At 44.3% G+C, this 23532-nt stretch overlaps 1 protein-coding gene and 1 long non-coding RNA gene across 3 annotated transcripts in view; one reads left to right on the forward strand and one right to left on the reverse strand.

The window, feature by feature from the left end:
- The window catches only part of NHS (NHS actin remodeling regulator), a 249242-nt gene that overhangs the window by 69510 nt on the left and 156200 nt on the right, over window positions 1–23532 (reverse strand). The window lies entirely within an intron of this gene.
- LOC308199292 overlaps window positions 10853–23532 on the forward strand; it is a 161694-nt gene continuing 149014 nt past the window's right edge. Inside the window, exon 1 of the long non-coding RNA XR_013954561.1 lies at window positions 10853–13490. This is a non-coding gene — a long non-coding RNA (uncharacterized lncRNA). The remainder of the gene's footprint in view (window positions 13491–23532) is intronic.

Below are 23532 nucleotides of genomic sequence, written 5' to 3' on the forward strand. Positions count from 1 at the left end.
AAGCGCAGTCTGCAGTGCACACATAAATGATTTATTCAGAGCCTGTGCTCCTTTCTTGCTCCATCAACACACTCCTGCAGAAACTTGCTAGCTGCTGCTCAGGTAATGCTCACCAGCAGTCTTAGCAGCACTTGGAGAGAAAAAAAAAAAAAAAGGAACAAACTGCTTCCTTTTTATTTTAACGCCCTTCTTTACGTCTCTTCAGAGTCAGGAAGGAGATTTGGAAAGCAGGTAAGAAATATCAAACTTGCAGCCCTCCTCCAGCTGACTGCATATCACTGTGCTGCTCAGCCAGGAGATTATGCAGCCGTGTCATCTGCAATGCAAAGCTGAAACCTCCTGCTAACCACCAGTACCTGTCTCCAGAACAAAGGTGCTAATCTGGCAACAGGAACTAAGAGACAATCAGGGGAGGAAACTGCAGAGGCTGAAAGAGTTTTCCCTTAACAGCACATGAAAATCCAAGTGCAATAAAGTGCAAATAAATTTAAAGTGAGAGAAAATGGCATTTTTTTGTACTCAGAGGGCGTTGAATCAAGTGTTGCTAGACATCCTGATCACAGCTGCCTCTTCAGAAATCACTGTTTTGACTAAATTAGGGATTTATAAATACTTTACTCACATCTGCATGTGTTCACATGCAGGATCACTGATTAACTACGCAGCAGATTCTTCTGCCTCTAGACATACATACATACACACATGAAATGAGTCCTACTTGCTTCAGTAAGATGGCCATCAGTCGGCAGTAACCCTCATGACTTTGGAAATTGCCCTAAATATCACGCATATGGTATGTGTTGTTAATCCTCTCAGCTTCCATTTTCTACAATAGGAGTTGTGAATGTTCAGCTCCTTCTCAGACTTGGCTATGGAGGAGAATATATTTCTGTGCCTGCCACTACGTGCTCAGATACCTAATTTAAGTTACTGGTTGTGACAGGGACATTGAATTTAAATTAATGATTTTGGATTCAGTCTTTCTTCGGTGGAGGAATCAACTGCTGCGCTGTAAATGCTGATGTCCCAACCAGTAGTGGTCATTAAAGATCTTGATGACACGTCTCACAAGATGACTCCCGGTCTTTTTCTTCAAGTCACGCTGCCTTAGAAGTACATACCCTTCTCATTTTAATTGGAAAAAAACAAACCTATGCTGAAGTTGCTGAACTAAAACGTGGTATCTGCAGCGAGCCCTGGAACTTATGTTAAGCGCCTGCACTGCTGCTTCTGCTGTGGCGGCATTTCAGAGGCAGCAGTTCCAGGCAGATCTTGTCCAGATCACCCTGGACAAGAGCCGCTGTAGAAGGTAATGTGTCGTACAGAATTTGATGCTTGCAAAATTTTATCACGAGCGGATTTTCAAATTGACATGCTGAGGGGCCCTGATGGATATTTTATGGAATACAAACGCATAAACGTGCTATACATAAATTGTTCTCAAAGGAAGGGTGGATTTTCAGCTACCCGTGATTTCAGTAGCACCTAGGTGACACGTTACAGCGCTTCTGAGAACTCCCAGGAGGTTGATATGCCCCCACAGGACTAAACCCCTTTGAAAACCTTGTCCCATAGTGTGCAATTCAGCTCACCTAGCAGCAGGTGTCTGAAAGTGAGGTGCCTACCCTAATGACTCCGGGGCGAGCTTGGAGCACCCTAGGCCAGGGAACTAACTTTCAGGGAGCAGATATTAGGCAAGATGAATCTCAGACTCGGAAATTAGCTGGAGTCTTCTCCTCAGGCCTTCTTTCTTGTTTCCTGGCAGAGATCCCTGTCGGGAAGGCCCTCAGATCCTCAATTCAGGCTCCAGGTAGGGAAGTGTCTGTTTCCACACCACTAGCACTGTTCCTCCTTCTCTTCCTGCCAAATCCATTTCATTCTCCAAGAGATGAATTCCAACAGGTAAGTTGAACACCACAGAACAAGCAGCTGGGCAGTGCTTGTCTATGTGTACAGAAACTTTTAACTTTTTTTTTGTCTTTTCATCACTATAGATAAAAAATAAATAAATTCGCGAGGCAAATTTGCAGAAAAAATGAAACTGAAAATTGGTGTTTTGCCTGTTTTTCCCTTTCAAGTGACTAACCTCTGCTTAGCATCCAAGTAACGCTTACGGAAAAGCTCCCATGCTACAGGAGCTGAGGTCCTTGAGTGGGGGCTCCCACGGAAGAGCTAACTTGCTGCTGACACACAGCCCAGCTCTCATCTGATTTACAACCTCCTTACGCTGCTCTGATGCAGGCATCCTGCTGCCCAACCTTACTGAATAACTCGCACGATCTATCTCCTGTGATTTCCATCAAAAACACCTGGCCTAAAAGATTTTCATAGATCATAAATCCTCGGTTTTATATAGATTTCCTCAAGGGATGGTGAGCAAGATGTTTGCGCCTATGGGAGCCTGTTGAAAGCTTCCTTCAGCAAAAGATGATTTTTGAAAGAAAAAAGATTTTCTTGTGATTTCCAAATCAATACCACCACTTTGTAGGCAAACTAAAGGGAAAGTGTTTTGTTTCCACAGGAAAAAAAAAATAATCTTACTACCTGAGGCATTTTGCTTTGTTCAAAAGTTTCCATGGATGAGAAAGAAATTAAAAGTCTCCTCCGTCATCATTAGCTGGTGTTTAATTAAGTAAACAACCTTTCTTTACTAGAAAAATGGTAATCTAATATCCATATTTTGGATCAGAAAGCAGACATTTCAACAAGTACAAAGGCAAAGCAAGAAACTGCAGGCACACAATAGCAGCCAGTGTTTTTTCTGCCAGTGGGAGAAATGTTTCCCTTCAGATATCAAAAAGTGAATTCACTACTTAAGGTGAATAGTTCAAGTGATAAAGGCACGTTTGATAAGAAAGCAGAGGACACAAAATAAAGCATGCTCAAGCCAACTACAAATCATCTCATGTAGTGTGACTTATTTATACTGCACATAAATAAAATAACATCTTTCAACCCACTTAGTGAATTTTTGTGTAGGGACAGAAAGCGAGCACACCTGAGTAGACAAGGAATATTCAGGTTAAATATACAAATTATTTATACTTCACAGTCTATTTTGGAGGAAAGCGGTTGGGGGAGGAAAGGGGAAGAAGCTGAATGCACTTCAAATAGCATTATTTATCATTTCCTGACTAAATATAGCAAGTGTCTCAGGAAAAGATTGACTTGGGCTTTCCAATCAGCAGCAAAGGGAATTAACCCATGCTGGGTTTGGTGTAAGCTGCTAAATCCTTCAAATATGATCCACCCTTTAAATTAAAGTCCAGGCTAAAGAGAAGCATTCCCCTTCTGATGACAGTTCGCCTTGAGAAAAATATGATTTTGCCTTGACAGCTGCTGACCTGTGCTCGTATCAGCATCGCTCTGATGCTGGTGCGATGGGACGGGAGGATCGCCTGCCTCCCCTGCAGCCATCGGCGTATCACAAGCAGCGGACCTTCTGGTTGTAAGTCCTCGTGTTTGTGTAACTCCTTGCTTCCCTCCCTGTTTGGCGGGCTCTGACCTTTGCCTTGCTTGCCTCCACAGCCTGAGCAAGCAATGTTGGCAGTGCTGTTCACCAGAAGCATTAACCAGGAGCGCTGTTTCACTAGTATGTTCCTGCACTTACCTCGAAAGCCATGCAAATGTGCAAAATACTATGTGCCATTAAGTGAGGAAAACTCACAGGAGAACTGAAATAGTGACCCCTTTAGAAAGGCAACAAATTTTTCACCAAGCAGAAGTAAGCTCGCCACTTCCAGCACCAGACCTATTTTACAGCCCTCAGAATCAACTCCGTCATTTATATTTCATCAGCTATAGCACACTGGGGTGCTATAAACATAAGCCAAAAGAAGCTGCCAGCTCGGCTTCCAGAAAGAAAAGAAAAAAAAATCCCAAACACCAAGCCCATGCCCTATTCCAAATGAAGAGACGAAGCAACCATGAGGGCTGCTGCCATGCATGCCCCTTCCCAATAGTTAAGGGTGGGATACTGTAAGAGGTCGGAGGGGAGTGCCTGGTATACCCATGCTATAAAGAGAAACAGACAGGCTTCTCAACTGACTCGGCCTAGGATGCTTATCTCATTTTAATCCCAAATTTATTCCTGGCCCCAGAAATCACTGCCGTTATCCCACATATGTTATTATGGGTTATATACGCCAAGCACGCTGAAATGCAAGCCTAAGGCTACAGACAGTGTACTTCCCACTGCAGAAGTTGCTCCTGCGTTATCTGAAATAATTTGTATGTCTGGTTTTCTGTCTTCTCTCCGTTAGCTCTTTGCCCAACAGTGCTGTCCGTGTTTGCGTTGTGATAACCTGACAGATACACAAACAAACAGCAAAAGGAGTCTGGAGTATTTATAGCATCCCTGTAGTTCTGCCGTTACGTTATCTGGCCTGCCTGCCTAAAGGAAGAGGAGTCGAGGAAGGCCGGGTGCCTTGGCTGATCGTAACATACCATCGAGCTTTCCTGCTAAGTCACCCGTTTTGAACGCAAACCCAGCAGGGCCTGGCCACCACTATGACTCGCTCCAGCTGCCTTGCAGAGCTCCCAAACCAGTGTGAACTCTCACAAACCACGCACCTATTTCAGCAGAAAGGCTGCTGCAACAGGACTTACGGCCACCGCCGAGGGGCCGGGCACCAGAGAGGTGTCCCCCACCCCCTCATTTGCCTCGCTGCCCCCGTGCAGCCTCACCACCTCCTAGCCCCAGGCAGCTGGCTCCTACCCTCCACCCAAATTTCACGATGAATGCAGTTGTGTACACATGGACCCTGCTGCTGTCCAAAACGTGGCCATAAATAGCATGCAGGCTATGGCAGGTGTGACAGGAGGTTTTGCCACAAATAGCAGAAGAAATGGGTCAAGCTGTGACTCCTGCACGTGTGCCCACACGGGGGTCTGCCCACTGATCCTGCTCTTGTATTCCCAGTGGAGGAAAAAAGAGATGGTCTAAGACGCTCTGTGCACATGGGTTTCCTTCAGTTTGATCCGAACTACTCCAACAATCCTATCTTCACCATTCCTTTCAGAACTTCGAGCACAGATAAAAAAAAAAAAAAATCAAGATGTTGTTCCCAATATTCATCCAGTTACTGAGTTACTGCTTACTATTGTAATTCTTCTCCTGTCTTGGTCTTCACATGCTCTGCAGGTGCAGACAATTGCATCTCCTCCTCAGCTGTGGCACTGCCAAGCAAGCCAGGTTTAATTCTTGCAAAGCACAGCAGACAGCCTAGCTCCCTTCCAGCTCCATATCTGCTGTTCTTTTCTGAGCACCAGCCAAATTACCTCTACTTTTCCAGCAATCTAGTTATCAGGACCAATCCCCAGATTCCAGTTACAGACCAAGTATGCAGGAGACAGGAATCACCGCCTCCTTCCCAGGGACCCAAAGCCTCCCCATAGCACCTTATGTTTTAAACCTTCTTTGAAGGCAGTCAGTGAAGCGCTGCCCACCTTCCCACATGCTCCTTCAGCACAACCCTGCTCCGCTTCAAAACATCAAAACCACGTTTCATGTTTTTCCCTAGAGCTTAAACTTGTGCTTTAACAAGTCAAATCTCACTTTGTTATTTTCTGCTCTTTTTTTTTTTTTTTTTTTCCGAACTGGCAAGGCCTGCCTGCCTCCCTGTTCATTGCTGCTCCAAGTTCTCACCAGCATTTCCGATTCTTCCCAAGACAGTGTCACCTGCAGATTCTATGAATTTGTTTGGAAAAGGAGCTTTCCTAATAATAAATAAAAAGAGAAGAGAAGAGAAGAGAAGAGAAGAGAAGAGAAGAGAAGAGAAGAGAAGAGAAGAGAAGAGAAGAGAAGAGAAGAGAAGAGAAGAGAAGAGAAGAGAAGAGAAGAGAAGAGAAGAGAAGAGAAGAGAAGAGAAGAGAAGAGAAGAGAAGAGAAGAGAAGAGAAGAGAAGAGAAGAGAAGAGAATATCAAAGAAAAGAAAATGCCAGGTGAAGTAAGCCAGCCAAGCCAGTTGCAGAGCCAGGCTGAAGTGGCAGGCTTTGCCATCTGCATACACACCAACCAGATACAGAATAACACGAATACAAAGAGATCATTTATTTTTTGCCTGCAGAAAAATTAAGTTAAAGATCCCAAAACAAATGGTAATATCTCTGCTTGTCCCAATAGCAGGCATTATTCATTGATCTTTCACAGAAATTAAGGCATGGAGATTTAAAAGCCTTTGCTAAGTCAGCACAGGAAAAAAAATTCACACAGTCACACAGATTATGTCCTGATTTTTGTTGTATAAAAGCAAAACCACATCTAATACATATATATATATATATATGTAGTTTGACTGTAGACTCTTGGTACCCGTGTTCTCCAAAGTGTACTGCAGTATGATGAATTTCATCTAAATGTTCAGGAAAAAATATATACATCATATAACATCAGCGATAGAAAAAACACAGTCAAACTCAGTCTGGTTTCACAGACAAGATTTCACTTGCTGTGTCTCATCTTATTTCAACCAGTTTCATTTCTCTTCCTAACTGCTCTCCAGTTACACAGTCCCCCTCTTGGTACTGAGCTCTTAGCAAGTGCTTAATTAACAAAACCAAAAATTATGATCTTTCTTCCTTCTCAGATTGCTAGAGAAATCACTTCATTGACATATTTTCTAAAAATTATCTGTTTATGGTTGGCTGTGTCCATGAGTAATGAAATGAGTAACTGCAAAGAATGTGAAACAAAGCTAAAGAAATTAAATGAGTTTTAAATATATATATATATATAAAATAATTCATTTTCATGTATAGAACTAAGAGCAAATCATTTAGTTCTGGTTACTGGGGTTTGACTTAAGCAAAATCTCTCATAATGAGTACAGTGTATTTCAAAATAATGTAGCCAGTTTGTAGCCAAAAAAAAAAACTACAAAAAAAAAACAAACTACAAAGAAAGGTGGACCACATTCCCTTTCGACAAAACAATGAAGAAGAGTGACAGTAAGAGATGATTAATATTCTAGATGGTAGAACAGTCTGTAATTAAAACACGATATGCCAAAAGATTACAGCCAAACAAGAAGCCTGCCCTCATCTGCTTCTTAGTATTACTAATTGTACAGCTATTAGGCCAAACAGTGGCTTTCCTTATTAGAACTAATTCCTTTATTTGCTGTGCAGTGCTCCTGCCTCAAAGCCCCAGACAGCAGAAAACCAATGTATGCCACGAACGACTTAGCAGAGGTAGAGAGGGGCACGTGTGAGTGACAGTGACGGAGGTGCACGGATGGAGGGAGCGTACGGCACGGAGCAGCCCCTCGTAAAGCTTCCCTTCAAATCTCTTTCTTGCAGCTGACGAGCCCACTGTTGGCCAAAACACACATCCAAAATAAGGTCTAGGTTGGGATCTTGAAGCAGTTTGGGCGCCCAGTCCTTCCTGTTCAGTGCAGAAACACGTGGTGGGTGGGCAGGCTGCTCAGCCCCTCAGCACCCTCCTCTCTCCCCTAAAACAAGCAAAGCCCTTCAGCTCGTAGTCCCAGTGCCACTTCTGCCAGTCTTTCCGTGTCAGAGGTGTCACGGGAGAGAACCAAATGTTGCACAGTCCTCAGGCACCTGGGGGCTGGCCAGCCTGCAGCATCTCCTGGGTGGCACCCAGGGACTTGAGGTGAAGTCTCTCCTGGAGGAGCGTATGGCCCCAAAGCTACCCGGGTGCACAACGAAGTGGTTCATAGTGCCAAAAAAGGCTGGTCTCATCAGACAGCCTGTAGCCCACCATGCTGCTTATCTTCTGTAGTGCCCTGCTGCAGCTCTGGGCTGGGTCCCACCGGTGCTCCTGGAGCATCAAAGCCCCGCACCCACTGCACTGCAGTGTGGAGCCGAACATTTCCACTCCACCAAAGCAAGCCTGACACCACAAAGATGAGCCAGCTGGGACCTGCTCAGCACATGTCCTCCCTAGCTCTGTGCAGATGCACACTCAGGTTTCCAGCAGGCATCGTATGCACAAGATGAAGGACACGGAGCGGTTTGTCCATGCGGACAACATGCATCCTACTTGAATGCACGTGGAAAACACTTCCCCACAGGAACTCCACATTTTTTTAACTTCAAACACATGCTGTACTTAACCTAAACAGAGCTGAAAGAGATTGTGAAGAATTGGATGTATTTCAAAGTCCCAACAGCCCAGCTTTTCAAATCTCAGACCACCCTTCATCTGATTATTTGTGGGCCTAATGAAGTAATTGCAGAGTGGCGGCCTGATTTCCTCAAATCAAATGTCAACAGTCACGAATCTCCAGGAGTTTGTGCAGCTTGATAACACGGCAGCTCTGCAACAAAGGGGCCTGCCCATGTTTTTCGTATTACGGAGCAGATGGAAGCTGTAATTCCCTCTGGAACAGAGGGATGCATTTCACCAAACAGTAGCGGATGACATGCTCATTTCTGGAAATGTTTTCTGCTTCTCTCTAGCAGATCAATGAGTTGTGGTTGAGAAGGGGCTGAAACAGTCGTGGTTGGACAAAACACTGCAGAGCGGACGGGGAAATAGAACAGCCAGCTCGTGACCTGTGCATCTGTGTCTGCCTGGTGCTCAGCGTGGGCTGCTTGCCCCTCTGGAAAGCCAGCCGGCTGGGTTGTCGTGCACAGAGAGAGCTGCCTAGCTGTTAGAAACGGCGATCCCACTAGCACACATCATGCCATTCTCAAGACATACACAGGTTTGCACTAGGTGGGCTCTGCAGGTGATGCAGTCTTTCTGTAGAGAGCATGTCAGCGCACCCACTGCAGTGGCGGGACACCTTCAGCGTCTTTGGAAGTTTCCGTGTATTTAAATCGCACAGAATGCTTTTTCTTAAAGTCAAAGTTTTTGAAATCCTACCTGCAATAGGGTCAGGAAGCCTCTCAGTTGTCTAACTAAGGAAGTTAGGCTGAAAAATACAAAACCTGGTTACTTCTTTAAAATGAAAATACCCAGGATTGCTGTCTCTGAACCCTTTTTCAGGTGTACCTGTTTGCTCTGTCAGTGATGCAGCAGCGCAGAGAAGAAGGCAAGGAGCACAGAGGGCTTAAAGCATCCTCTGAGTCCGACAAGGAGATTCTTTCATGAGCAAAAAGTTCAGGACATTTAAAATCAACCTTTGCAACCCAGTCCCTTCCAAAAGTATTTCCCCACCCCCCTTTCCCTGACTCTCCAGCAGGAAGAGACCAAAGCCTGCCCTCAGGAAAATACACTGGTACAATTTAGAAGAACATGAACTAGCAGAGGGAGAATAACCAGAAGACTACGAAAATACAGAATAACGTGGCTTACGGTGAGATCTGCACTGTCGTGCATTTTTAAAAGGTGCACATATTTGTTTCTCTTTCATGATGCTGATTATATAGATTCCCAAACTCCAAGGGGCTGTTTGAAATTCCATCTACTGCATAACTCGGTTGTTTCCAACCTTTCAAGCTTCGTGGAGTGTTAATTTCCGTGCTGGTGTGCGCCAACTTAGCCCATTTCTAAGCTACCCGAGTTCCTTCCTGCTGACTGACAGCACTCGGCGGCCAGCCCTCTGGTTCGCGCTGCTCTGCAGGACCTGAGCAAACATCTGCATCAGGCAACTACCGCAATAAACACCTGCTTTCCTCCCTCGCTTCCACCATCGATGTGTTGTTGGAGGCAAAAGACCACCTTGCAGGAATGGTGTAAGTTTTTAATTGGGAACTAACCACGACAGGTGGTAAAGTGTGTGGTTTTTATACCACCTTTGGCCCATTTTGAAACACCACCATTATAAAAAGAAAAAAATCACCCTCTGCTATTTTCTTTTGAGGGAATGAGGAGGATTTTTTCCATTAATACTGTAACACCTGATTTGGGGACTCAACAGACAGACACCTTGCTGCTGGCGCTGCCGTGGGGCGCTGGGGCCAAGCCCCACAGCTGGACAGGTCTGGGAACGGAGCAGAAAAGGGGAACCTCTGGGTCTGTGAAGCTTGCATTCACCTGAGCAGATTTCTGACAGTGAATGCATCCCAGGCGGTTATGAGCCCTCAAACCTGTAGACTTTGAAATTCAGCTTGTCCGGAGCATTTGCAGAGCTTTTACTCGTACACATGGGTAAATCTCTTCCATGAATGGCATGATCTGATGATAAGGCCCGCACCGGATTCAATTAGAGGAATTTCACTTGAAACTGCAAAATTAAATTCTCCTGGCAGTCTAAGGCAAAATAACTCATAAGCTGACAACACATCCAAAATTAATTCTGATTTTTAGAAGAGATATCTTTTGGCAAGTTTGATTTTCCTACCAGGATGACTTTTTTTTTTTTTAAACATGCAGCTCACTATTCAGTAAGCAGCATTTGAAAACCCAGGGAATGCTGTAGAAACAATTGAAGCAAACCCAGATACATGAGCAAAGTGTGATGTGATACTGATTTATTCAGCATGAAAACAGATTTATAGCAAAGTAGACGTCTACAGCTGAAAAGTCTACAACATTTGTAAATTTGCACTCATTTTCCCTCAATCACCTTTCTGTGTATTGCATGCACATTTTAAAATGGGCTCATGCACGTATCTTACTCATATTTAATGCAGGTGTGATCTGTAAGAGTTCATTTAACCATTTCCCCATGCGTATTGAGCTGTGTGTATAACAGAGGGCTGACCACGAACGCCCTCTTCCACTGCCCAGGCACTTCTACGCAGGCCACCTTGAGCTGCAGAGCTTTCTGCGTGGGATCCCAAGGGAAACGCAGCTCTGAAATGAGGCGACTGACCCATGCAGAGAAGCGTGCCTGAGAGGTGCAGCCCTGATGCGCTGCCATGAACAGGGTGGTGGTTTCAACAGCTCCAGCTCCAGTTACAGCACGGAGAGACAACAAGAAGAATGATGTTTCAAACAAATCTGTTACTACAGAAGGGAAAAGGATAGGACACGTTTAAAAACTCATGTGGTATGACCACGGATTTGTAGGACTGCCATTCACATCTGCACAGCCACACTGCAAAACATCACCCTCCGTGAGTGCGTAGGCACTTGCATGAAGATGCAGTGCCTGTCTCTGCCCCCGTTGCAATTTTGTCTTTGTGTTTTCCGCTGATCTTGGTGTATAACGTGCACATGCCTCAACACACGCAAGTCGTTCAAGGGAAAAAGGGCTCCTTGGAGCGGACGGAGGTTTAAAAGTCTCTGTTTTTGAAAGGCACTACTGCCAGAGCAGGTGCTTCCACTCACACAGACAGGAGCTAATTGTAGGATCGGCTCTGGCCTACGGGCTCTTTTTTATGGCTATGTCCACAAAGGCTTTGACTGGTCTCTGTAGTTAGTGACTGCACACACAAAGAGGTCTTTCATTAGCGGCGCTCCATAGGAAGCCAGGGCAGAGAGTAAATGATACCTTAATGTTCCCTTTCAAAGCTGAAGGGCTTGACAATGACGCTTGTTAGAGTACCATGGCATGTTCCTCCAGCCCTCCTCCTTCCAGCCTGCTCTTAAACCTACGAACATCTGATATGTAGCTCCAAACATTGGAGGTAATTGTTTATGCACTACTTTGGGAAGATGGAAGGAAACAGCCGCGTTTGAAGAGCGTGGCACCAATCCCACGTTACGGTCAGTGCCCATCCATCACACCGCTGACGGACCGAGCCCGCGGCTGTGCACAGAGCATCTGAAGGTGTGAGCAACTATGAAACCGCACTGACAAAACCACTATAAACCCCCTTATTAATTCAAATTAACACGTTAAGTGAACACCAGAAAAAATATGAAAGAATTGGTATAGGACAATGTCCCATTTCTGAAAGGTGGTGGTTTTATTCCCCATATGACCTGCTTCCCTGTGAAAAGGAAGCTCTGTTTACCCACACTAGCTAGCCTGGAGTTGTGTGCCAGTAAGTGAAAATCCTATTTTTTTATAAGGCACCATACTTTTCAGGGACTTTGTATCAAAATCTGCCTTCTTGGCGGAGTACAAGAAAAGGACTGCAAGAAAAACAGAAGGAGAGAAAAACAAAGAATACATTTGCTGAGTCACATGCAAGGCACGTTTGCAACAACAGACCAAATAAACCTAAATAAATATTTTCATCATTATTCAATTTGAGGCTCTTCTGGTATTTTACAGAATGCTCTTAGTTTTGACAACTTAGATTATTAAGGGGGATTTTATGTACCCAGTCTAGTTGGAATGATGTGACTACAAAAGCTTGGGGAAAAAAAAAAAAAAGGAAAAAAGGAAGAAGCAAAAAGCCCAGAAGTGAATACTAAGTAAACATATTTAGAACCATTGAAAAAGAAAGTAATTTGTCATCACTTCTTCCATGGATTTTAGGTTGTATCTATATAATAGAAATACGAGCTGATGGAAATGTGCTATGAATACTTTTATTTTAGTTTAATTTTTTTATATATATATTTTTTTTGAGCTTGCAAAATTAGCATTCACAAAGCCAGACAGCCAGGTGTTTTGTCTGTGAAAGATAAGCATCTCATCTCTCTCCCAGCTTTGTTTGACAGATGAGCACTATCCCATCACTTTCGAGGCATATCAGCCAAATAGAGATCTTCCAGCTGCACCCTTTGGAGCAGATCAGCAAAATGGTGCGTAGGAAGTACACATTAGTGAGGTAACTGCCTAAAGCATACTTGGAGATACTTATATTTGGGAACAGCTAGCTACAAATATATGACACGGCTCACCCTACATAAGAGTTGGACTGTAGTTACACAGCATTTTTTTTTTATTATTTTATATCAGCAAAGCCAGCTTAGAAGCTTGTATAGGCTAATTGGTATCTTGTAAAGGCAACAGACACCCTCTGGAAATGCTGTGCTTCCCACTGCCCACAGAGGGAGCCCAAATAACTGGCCTGCGCTAGGAATCCAAGTGTGAGAGTTAAAATAGAGTGGTGACAGGAGATAAACCCTCAGGGGAAGGAGCAAGTGCTGAGGCTACAAACTCTATTGGGCTACAAACTTGTGGAAGTAAAACTCCAGTCTTTTGTGGTGGGTCCCTGCAGGTGACCTGGTGTTGTATCTGTCAGGCATTCAGCAGTAAGTCTAGGCTCTGGCCTGAGTTTTAGTATGGCTACAAGCAGGAGGCTGCCAGTGCTCCTTAATTCCTCACAAAAACTTTAGGATCCTCAGTTCTGCTCAAGAACTGGCAAATAGAAGGGAAAGATGGGAAATCTACCAAGTTTCAATGGCCAGCAAGAATGCTTATGAAGTCTGTGTGCTTCGAGGCCCATCTAAAACCTACGAGAGGCGGTGCTGTCAGTCACAGTCCAGATGGCAGAACTGCGGGTGAGCTAAGTCAGTGAGAGACTGGCTTTTGATTTCACTGGGACCAGGTTTTAACTGTGCTTTTCCCATGGCATAACTGGAGCCTCTTACACCCCTTATAACTTTCCAGCTGGCTGTGCAACGTTTGTCTTCTCAGACTCACAGAGTGGCCGAGGCTGGCAGGGCCCTCTGGGCTCACCTGCTCCAAGCCCTGCCCAAGCAGGGACACCCAGAGCAGGCTGCCCAGGGCCAGGCCCATGTCCATTCGGCTTTTGAAGACCTCCAAGGAGGAGACCCCACAGCCTCTCTGGGCAGCCTGTGCCAGGGCTCCTCACCCGCACAGCACAGAAGTGCTGCCTGGTGCTCAGAGGGAGCCTCCTGGGCTCCGGTTTGTGCCCACTGCCTCTTGTCCTGGCACTGGGCACCACTGAAAGGAGCCTGGCTCCATCTTCCTTGCACCCTCCCTTCAGCTATTTATACACATTGATAAGATCCCCCCTGAGCCTCCTCTTCTCCAGCCTCGTAGAACACGATTAGCCTGGAGTCTCAGCCACAAGAAGGTTCTGCTCAGCATTGCTCCCATTCCTCTGTCTCACCCTTCACTGCTGTCAGGATGTTCCTCAGCCCCCCCCCCCCCCCCCTTTTTTTTTTTTTCCCCTTATCCTTTTCCTGCAAGCCTGGCCTGGAATCTTTATCATAACACCTCTTAACACATCTGAACCACCATATTATTGTCAGATGTTGTGGTCGTTCAGCATCTGGCAACTTGTGCCACACTCTCATGAAATGACACATCTTCCAGGTCTTGCTTTGATGAGGCACCGGGCAGCTGAAGTCTATTTTTAAATGCACTAAAAATAATTGTTCTTTTTGTTGTGAAAACCAGGATTAAGCTGTTATTCTATGCTAGGAATTTGTAGGGCTTCCTGCAGGGGCTCAGAGACTCGCTCCAGCAAGGTTATTTTTAGAGCATCCAAGACAAGTTCCATAAACATTTATTAAACAGAATTTTATTTTTTTTTTTACCCATGCAAAGCAATGTATTTTAGCACATTTGGTTCCTCCATTTTCTGTGTTGCTGCTCATTTGGTATCAGAAATTTCTCTATAATCCACAAAAAGTAAGAGATGGTTGGTGGCAACAAATTACCCATCATCTCTCCACCTTCTCTCCTCTACCCTTTATGGCAGATACAGTCCTCCTGCATTTTCAAAGGTTAAGCCATGTGTGGATATTATGAACTCGGGGTTACTTCTGTTCTGGAATATGTCTGACAGTCTGCTGCCCTCTGTGAACACAGGGCAAAAGACAGGACAGGTGCAGACTGACTGCAGCAGAAGTGACCATGCTAATACTAATACTCCGCTGCTCTTCTATTTGCTAACACTCTTCTCCTTGCTCTTTTGTGGGGATATTTTCAAATTATATTCCAGGCAGCAGTAAAAGTGGTAGCAGATTATGCTAAACTCCAGTGTAATGAATCCTGTAAATCATCCAAGCAGTTTGTCTGCAAAATATTTTGGAACTAGAAGCACAAAGCAGTGTGTGTAGCTTAGAAAAGAGCTATTTTCCTAGCAAGCCTTCCCACAGTGTTGTTGACAATTCTCAGCGCCTTTGTATGCCCATGAATACCTTGCAGTAACTTTGGATCCCTCAGGCTGCCACTCTCCCCCTTATTTCAGGGTCCAACAGGGCATACTTAAATACCTCAGAACCCGATGATACAGAGGATAAAACAGCTTCGTGCCATTCCCTGGTAGCTTCATTAGGCAAGCTACTTTCCTGGCCACCTGGGTGTGTTTCCCTCCAACACCTGGGGCGCAATTCTCCCACTGGTTGCAGGGCAGTGAATCACATGTTTCATAAGGGCAATTTCTGCTCTTGCAACTGGCTCAAACCCTTAGGAAGGAAGATGGCTTATCATCTATTTATTCCACAGGCAGTGTGGAAACTCCCTTCCCATTACACATTTTCTAGTGCGGATATTTCCCTTCTAAACTGACCTCATAACATTAGGAGTGGAAGGTGAACCACGGCTCCCAGGCAAAGTCTGTGAGGAGAAGGTCTCGGAAGTTGGTCATCTTTACATCTATAGTTCCAGTTTAAACAGCTGATGACTGAAGAAGCAGAAAACAGGGGTCAGTAAATATAAAAATAAATAGAGATAGCAGGGTGAAAAGGATGAGCTGAAAAGTTAGCGTCACTATGACCTGGGGACACATGCAAGATTCAGTAAGACAGAGTTGCTGGAATAGTTTACTATGAATGTTGTCCTTTTCTACTGATTTTTAAATGAACACAGCGTTTTTAGGAAATTTTGGTCATTTTCCACATCACTGTGGTGCCATGTGCATGACCAGGGCTTTGATCTTGAGCACATGCCCAGTGTTTCTGGAAGGCTCCTTGTTCTGGAAGGCTTCTGTTCAAGATCTGGTACAAGTCAGAAACTTTTAAATATAGCTGCAAGGTATGTTAAGGAGTCTGGGGACATCAGAGAGGGGGTTACCCTGCCCAGGTAGAAAAATCTATTGTGTGGTTCATGGAACAAGCCACTGCACTCTCAGTCTCCTCTTGTTTATTGATGAGGAACTATTGATGAGGCAGAAAGCTGTATGGAAGTACTTTGGAGTAAATCAATAAAAAGATATGCATTAGAGCAGAAAGAGGGTTTTTCTTAATAACTACATTTTTCACTCTTGATTTTTTTTTATTTTTTTTTGTCCAGTAAACACCTGAGTCACAAATAATGCAAGGCTTGGGATGGGTTGGCTGTTTGGTTTGTTTGGTATTTACATGCAAACCTTGCTTTCATTTTTTTTTTCTGTACTGCTCTGTAAACTTTTCCTTTTAACACTTCTGCCTCAACTTTTGGCAACACCTGGATCGCATATTTAATTTGCTTTTTATCTCATCAGCTTGTTAGCTTTAAACAACTGACACGCTTCATCAAAAGAAGAGAAAAACCAAAACAAGAACCCTATTAACCTCTGTTACCCATACAAACTAATTACCTCTAACCCCTCCCCAATTATCCCTGGAGAGAGGAATTGTTTTCATTAGCTTCCTGCCCTCTTTCCACCCCTCTTCTCTGTGGCTGCCTGCCTTGCTCCTCAGGAGCACGGTGCTGATGTGCCCCCACTCGGTGCTGATGTGCCCCCACTCGTGGCTGCCCTCCCAGCCCCGAGGGCTCTCCAGGACGAATCCCCCACCCCTGCTCAGCTGAGGTGCTCTTCAGAGCTGTTGGGGTACCCCAGGGAAAAGTCCACTTTTTGCCACAATTTTCAGTCACACCTGGTTGTTTGGTCCACAGTCGAGGGTGGTGACCCTTAGCTTCTGACCTTGGATTACGTTTCAAGTTTTAAATGGGCTTCCCGTCTGCTGATTAAAGCTTGTTTGTTCAAAGCGAAGGGATTAAAAAGAATAATTATAATCCTGCTAATTTATGTGATTCTTCATGCTAAACCATGCCTGCATGCATAGACATCTGTGAGCACACGTGCCTGGGACATTTTTGTGTGCATTTGTTCTAAACCTGTGCCAGCAGCAAGGGAGACAAAGATTATTAACTGGCTGCTGTTAGTCCTCTCCGTGCCATATATATGTCAACGCACGCGATCTTTCTTCCTTTTTCATTAAGAACATAGTAAAAGCAGTGAGGCATTTCAGTACGCTGAGCTCTTGCTTCTGAATTAATATTCAACAAGTAATCTGACATGAAAGGTGAGAGCAACCGTGACTTCGGCCATCTCTTTTATCAAACAGCCACAACCACACATTTCCACACTACATACCAAGTTTTCAGGGCACGACAGATGCACACACGTTGTGCGTGTGGAATTGAGTAAAGCAGGGCAGCATCTACTTATTGCACACAGGCCAAGGCACTCTCGTCAAGAGCCCTATAAAGCAGAAGGCAGCGAGAGGGAAGAACTCCCTGTTCCAGGCTGGCAGAATGGATTTTCTATAGATGGTCTCAGGCTGCCACCATTCAGATCAGCATCAGGCGAAACGAGTGGATCAATTCAGAGCTCAAAGCAAGAGGGAGGTACACAGCACCGGTCTCTTGGCAACCCCGTCTTAATTATTTTGTGTCAAGGAAGGTGTCAGATGGAAACTGGGCTCCTCTCTGCATCTGGACCAGGCACACAGCCCCATGCTGGCCCGACTAAAACTCGAGGCATGGTCCATATTTACCTAGAGGGGCTCTGTGCTGGGTCCTACCTTGATCCAAAAGTTTCTTGAAGGACTTGTCAGTGCATTTCTTGGCCTGGGCCAGGAGATTAGAAGTTGTTTGGATTAGGATTTGAAGCCTGGGGTGAGCCAGAGGGTCTGAGTCACTCTGCAGTAAATGCCTACAGCACACCTAGTGCTGCCAAGCACAGGCCGGGAGGGCCCAAGCAACCATGGCCGAAGCAGAGGATCCACTTAACCTCATCCTAACAACACCAATCATGAATTTCCCCCCAAAAAAATATCCGGCGAGCACAGCTGGCCACCTTAAGGGGCAAAAGAAAGTACACCGTTTTTCCACCTGAGATATATTGCAGATGAGAACAGGCGTCTGGGCAGGCTCTATGGAGCCCACGAGGTTTTGCTTTTGATGCCTTCCCACTACCAGCTGAGCAGCAGTGCTGCAGAAAGCTGCCTTGCCTTCCATCCAAGGGTGTAGGACACTAATATTACCACTTAGATAAATAAAAAAATACGGGGTGAACTTGATGTGCAGCCGTTATAGAACTGCCTGTGTTACAGGGGCCTAGCTTTGATGTGTCATGGGGCCTACAGCTAGCCTCTGCCCTCTCCATGTTGGTGAATTTGTGCTCTTCTTCTGGCCGAAGCAGCCCCTCTCCCATCCCTGCGGTGGTGGTCTCTCTGGCAATGCAGGGACTTGTGCCCACAAGACGTGTGGCCCCGTCTTTGGCTCCTCGCTGGCCAGGCTTGACCCACGGTAGCATTAACCAAGTCATCCAAGAGTGCAGCCACAGCAAAATTAAGGCAGAAAATTAGAAATGCTAAAAATTTTTAGCACTCTCCCCCCCCCATCCACCTCTTTGGGAAACTGCTTTCAATCATTTTATGTACTGAAAACAAACATGAAAGGGAAACTCTCCTCTGCCTTCAGTTGTCAGAGCAAAAACCAGAATTCCCTGAGCTCTTTTCAGAAGTGCTAATATTCTCCCCCAGGCCTTCATTATATCGCACACAGATCTGCAGTCCTCTGCACACAGACGAGGAGGGAACAGCCTGAAAAAGTTGGGCTGCTACATTTATTTATTTATTTAAAAAAATAAAAATAAAAAAAAAAATGCCAGCATCAGTGAAAAACAAATTGGAGAGTGCAAAAATTAAAAAAAAAAATAAAATAAAAAAGAGCTAGAGAGAAGCTTTGGTTCCAGTAGCAATCTAATGGGAAATGTCAGGTTGGTGTTAAGGGGTCTCAAAGAGGGTGGAAAAGACAGTGGGGCTGCATCCCCCTCCTCCAGCCAGGCACTTGCAGGGTGGGGGCCACGCGTGGTTCCAAGTGGCTGAAATCTCCTTCTGAAGGTGTCAAGTTTTCCTTTCCTTGATCTCAACAGGAATCTCAAACTTCTGCCTGCTGTGACTGAGCGATGCGGCGTGCCCGGTGCTTCTTGAGAAAAAAATCCACCTGCATGCATTTCACTGCTGATCTCTCCCTGCACAATTTTGATTTTGTAAATGACACTGCTACTTTCAAGCTCAGGGAGAGCAGGCTCCTTTCTTTTTTTTTTTCTAGGGGAACAAATAGTCTTAAAAATCAAAAAACCTACTGGAGGCCAAACGGGATGTTCTGTACATCTGGGCAAACCCCCTGATCATTACTATATTTCCCATCAAATAAAACAGAATTCCTTTCAGTTTGATCACATATTTTTTTTTTCTTATTTCAACAACAGTGGAAGTGCTTTGTTCGGTTTGAATTATCTTACATCATGTTATTTTATAAAAGAAATGCTTGTGTTGAAAGGAAGATTATTTTGAACAGGAAAATTAAACCATTTGATAAGATGAAATTTAGAATGCCATTTTTAAAATTTACTGGAACACTTTGGAAATAATTCAGTACAATAAAGTTAAATTGCAATTAACATATTTCAGGGGGTCTTTTTTTTTTTTTTTTTTTTTTTTTTTAACAAACCAGCACTTTCAAATTGGAAAAAAAAATATATTAGGAAATTTCTGAGGATGGGTCAGCTTCATCCTACAGTTACGGATCCCATTCTCTTGCTCATCTTATTTTTGATCTACTTATAATTTGAATGAGTCCAGTAAGGCCTGGCTAAAATATAACTTGAGAAAGGAAAGAGAAACATATTCAACGTGAATGCTCTCTTTTCTCCTCAGTGAACAGATTTGACTGCAATGATGAATAATATGCATACTATCCATATGCAATGATTGTAAATAGCAGGTTTTGTAACAAGGAGAAATTCTCTTTGTGTTTCTTAACCTTTCACAATGTATGTAGTTTCACTGGTGCTACAGCATCCTGCTTAACCTGCATGCTGAAGTCGTGCAAGAAGGGAATTTGCACTGTCAAAGTGTATGATTTTATGTTCATAACAAAGGCAGTTGTGAATCTCATCTGGGGCAGAAGCACTTGAAAATCCAACCCCGGACTTGGCAGAGGCCCATTTTACCAACTTGTGAATAAATTTCTAGGCCTACACAAAGTGTTCTTTCGTAGTGAGATACCCAACACACAGGGTAATCCACCCAAACACCAAACCATGACCCGGCAATGGAAGGAAAAGCCAGATGGTGAAAGATGAAGGGGACAGTAGAAGGGACCAACATAATGACTGGTGCTACCTGGGAGAGCTGGCAGGGCAGAGATCAATTCTTGCTTGATCTCCAAAAGAGAACCAAACCCAATAATTGTAATCAACAAAACACATCACTTCTCGGTAAAGCATGATGAAGAGAGGAAGTATCATTTTGGGGAGAATTATATGGCAACAAGCACCAAATTAAAGATAACATAAAGAAGTAAGGGGCTGTGTGTTTAGAAACAGGCATGGTTAACGTGGGGCTCTACATTCGAGCACTTCATTTCAGTATCTGCATTTAGGTAGGCCATGTGCATTTTTTTTAAAGTGAAAACAGAGGCACCTGGGAACAAGCCCCAATAAAAATGATTGCTCTTAAATACTGTAGCTTTCCCTACTAATTCTCATGTCCTGAACCCAATTTTTACCCCTTTAATACCCCTGTATTTTTTTTTATCGCATAGCAGTGGCGGGTATTGGCTAACGGCAGGATGGCACAGACAGCACCCTCGCTCCTGGAATAGCTCCAGCACAGAAAAGACATTTATAGCATGCTGCCAACAGCCATCCACAGCAGCCCCCTCAGTTTTTAGATCACAGTTTACAGCAGATAGAGCTTTTTTGTCTCTCACTTTACTCACAGTGTCTAAAGAAGAGAAAAAAAAAAAAGCTCTAAAACATTACTGTAAAAAAAACAAAAACAAAAACAAAGCAAAACATGAAGCACCATTGTAGGCAGGTTTCCCAAACACCCTGTGAAGACACTGATGCTAAGATACCATTGCAGGCACATGATGTGTATGGAAATGAGGATTTGTTTGGTTTTCACCCACTTGCCCAGGGCCTCTTTTGGGTTCCTCTAGATTTCGGTAAGTTAGATGACTTTAAAAAGTCAGTGACAGCAATACAGCATTGGGAACAGATAAAAGAGCATATGAACTGCCCTCCTGATTTGAGCCAAACTTCAAACACATGACACACCGTGAGACATACGCCTACGTTCATAGCAAGGCACCTGCATCAGGGCAGTAATACAGTTTTCCAAGTGCAGAGCATCTTTCACCTGCCTCTAAAAGCCCTGTCATTAAAAATTAGCTTCAACTGCTTCAATGTGCTATAAAAATGCTCAGGTATCAAACTAGGACGAACCTTCCACTGTTAAAAGTTGAAAGCATTTTTGCTGTTGTGTCTCTTCAACCAGTTGGTTGTGCCAGTACTGGAAAGCACTGATCAATTCTTACTCTCCCCAGATGCCACCCCAAAGGCCTGAGACATTTGTCTAGTGTCTGGGGCTCAGGACTTGAGTGGTTTAGCCTGTACTGCCGTAGCTTCTTCTGTGTCTCAATGCATATCAGAAAATGTTAGGATAAACAAGCTACTTCAAAAACTGGCATTGCATACTGCCTGCTGCTGAGCATCTAATACAACAGCTAAGTTTGCTCACTTGCTTCACTGGAGTAATCCTGAGAAAATCAATAATGTAGTCAAGATACAGCGACTCTATTCATGTGGAAGTTGCAATTCAGCTAGAAGTTAAACATGGCATCCCTCAGGCTGTTTTCCAAGGCCAAGGAATTGTTAAACGTCATTACAGCACTGAATGCATGCCATCTAGCATATGTAATACACCCCCTCATACCCTCTCCCCTCATTTTCTTTTGGCTACAGACAAAAATCTCTGCAAAGCCGAACAAATAACAAACTATCTTGTTTTATGATTTGTATTGTGCCCAGAATATTAACCCGCTGTCTTCAGAATATATCCAAAGACATGGGGCATTGATAAAACAGCCAGCTTTTTGGCATGACTACCTACATAGATAATTTTCCTCAAATGATCCTAAAGTACTGATTACAATTTTCTTGCTCTTCTGTTAGATCAGTTGTGGTTGACACCTGCTCTCATCTAGTCTCTTCGGTGTTGGTTAAGTTCACTCCTGTAGCTGAGATACAACAGAGGGAGGGTTTGCATGGAGAAATTTCTTTTCATAGATGAAGGCTGGCTCTGGGCCATGGCAAAGCAGGCAGTCTCCTAGGGCAAAATGCTGCTCGCAGCAGTGAAATGGCCCCAGTCCTTCTACTGACCTTGCTCATGCCAGAGCCCTGGCAAGGCAGGGTGGCTGCTGCTTCAGAGGGGAAAACAGGTGAAGTACTTCCAAAGAAGGGAGAAGGACGCATCTGCTGATAGAGTTGCTGCTTCCGGCCCTCCAGGCTCCAGGGGGTAGCAGATCTGCAGATCCCTCCATCTCAACCCTTCACCGGGCTTTGGCCCCCTTTTTACCACAAGCCTTGACTTTTGCAGCAGCAAAAATCATTTTTGCCTGTGCTGCTGAGCAGCTTGAACAAGCAATGTTAATTAGTCCCACAGACTAGAGTTAGAAAAAATGGACAAGCTTTCATGCACCCGATGTTTCTTATTTGATTAAGCTGCATTCTGCAAGTAGAACACATTCTAGTAGAACAGAATACCCTTTAAAATGGGCAACATATGCAATTAACTGACAGGATCTGAAACGATGGGACAAGGAAGGTAAAGTAATAAATTGCAAAACTGGAAAAAAAAAAAAGTCCGACACAAAATGAGAAGGATTTGGGGTGTTTCTCAGTGTGGAAGAAGTGACACAGCCTAAAGGAATGGTTATTCTTACATGTTATCACCCACTTGGTAAAAGCACAACTTGATATCAGTTTAAAAGATAACAATGGCAGAGTGAGGTATGTGCATCAAGGGGGTTCCCAATCAGTCAGTATTCAAAAGTCTGAATTTTAGAGGGGTTTACACCATCAGGGATGGAAGAAGCTGAAGCTGGATCTCAACGTCAGCCTAGTCTCATAGCCCATGTGAACCACCTAATGGGTTATTGCATCCCTACTGCAAGTTGCGGGCAGAATTTCTGAGGAGCAGCTGAAAGGAAGTTGTACAAACAATGCTTCAAATGCTGTTATTGCAAGGTCAGCATAGGCTAAGCTAGGGTACAGCATGCACAGACACCCTCGGTGAAACAAAAAGCAACTCACTTTTTAGTGCACATAGTACACAGCTTGCTACACAAATGGAAGGGTCAAAAGTCAAGGCAAGATTGATACTCTTCAGCGATGACACAAAGGAGAAGAGGCCCTGCTCATAACCATGGCACCACTAGCCCAGCAAGAAGCTTTTATTTTCCTGAGGTTGAGGATAAGATAACTGTGATGCATCCAGCTGGCAAGGTTGTCAAGGAATTTCCCCAAGGCAGAATCTGAGCCCAGACTCCACTGGGCAAGATAAACAGATGTACCAAGCACATACTGAGATCTCCAAGACTATACTAATCGTGCTTTACACCATGCCTGGAAACAATCCCACCAAGGTTTACTGCACGGATGCCATGACCTAGATACTTGCAAGCAATGCAGTAGAAAGTGGCAGCATTTTCTCATGGAGTTACCAGCAGGATCCTCCAGCCCTGTGAAACCACCACATGACAGGCATGATAAATGATCCCGGCTCTTTACTGTTCGGTATAACATTAG

This window comes from Anser brachyrhynchus (genome assembly GCF_964034855.1).
Source record: "Anser brachyrhynchus genome assembly, chromosome: 1".
NCBI lineage: Eukaryota > Metazoa > Chordata > Aves > Anseriformes > Anatidae > Anser > Anser brachyrhynchus.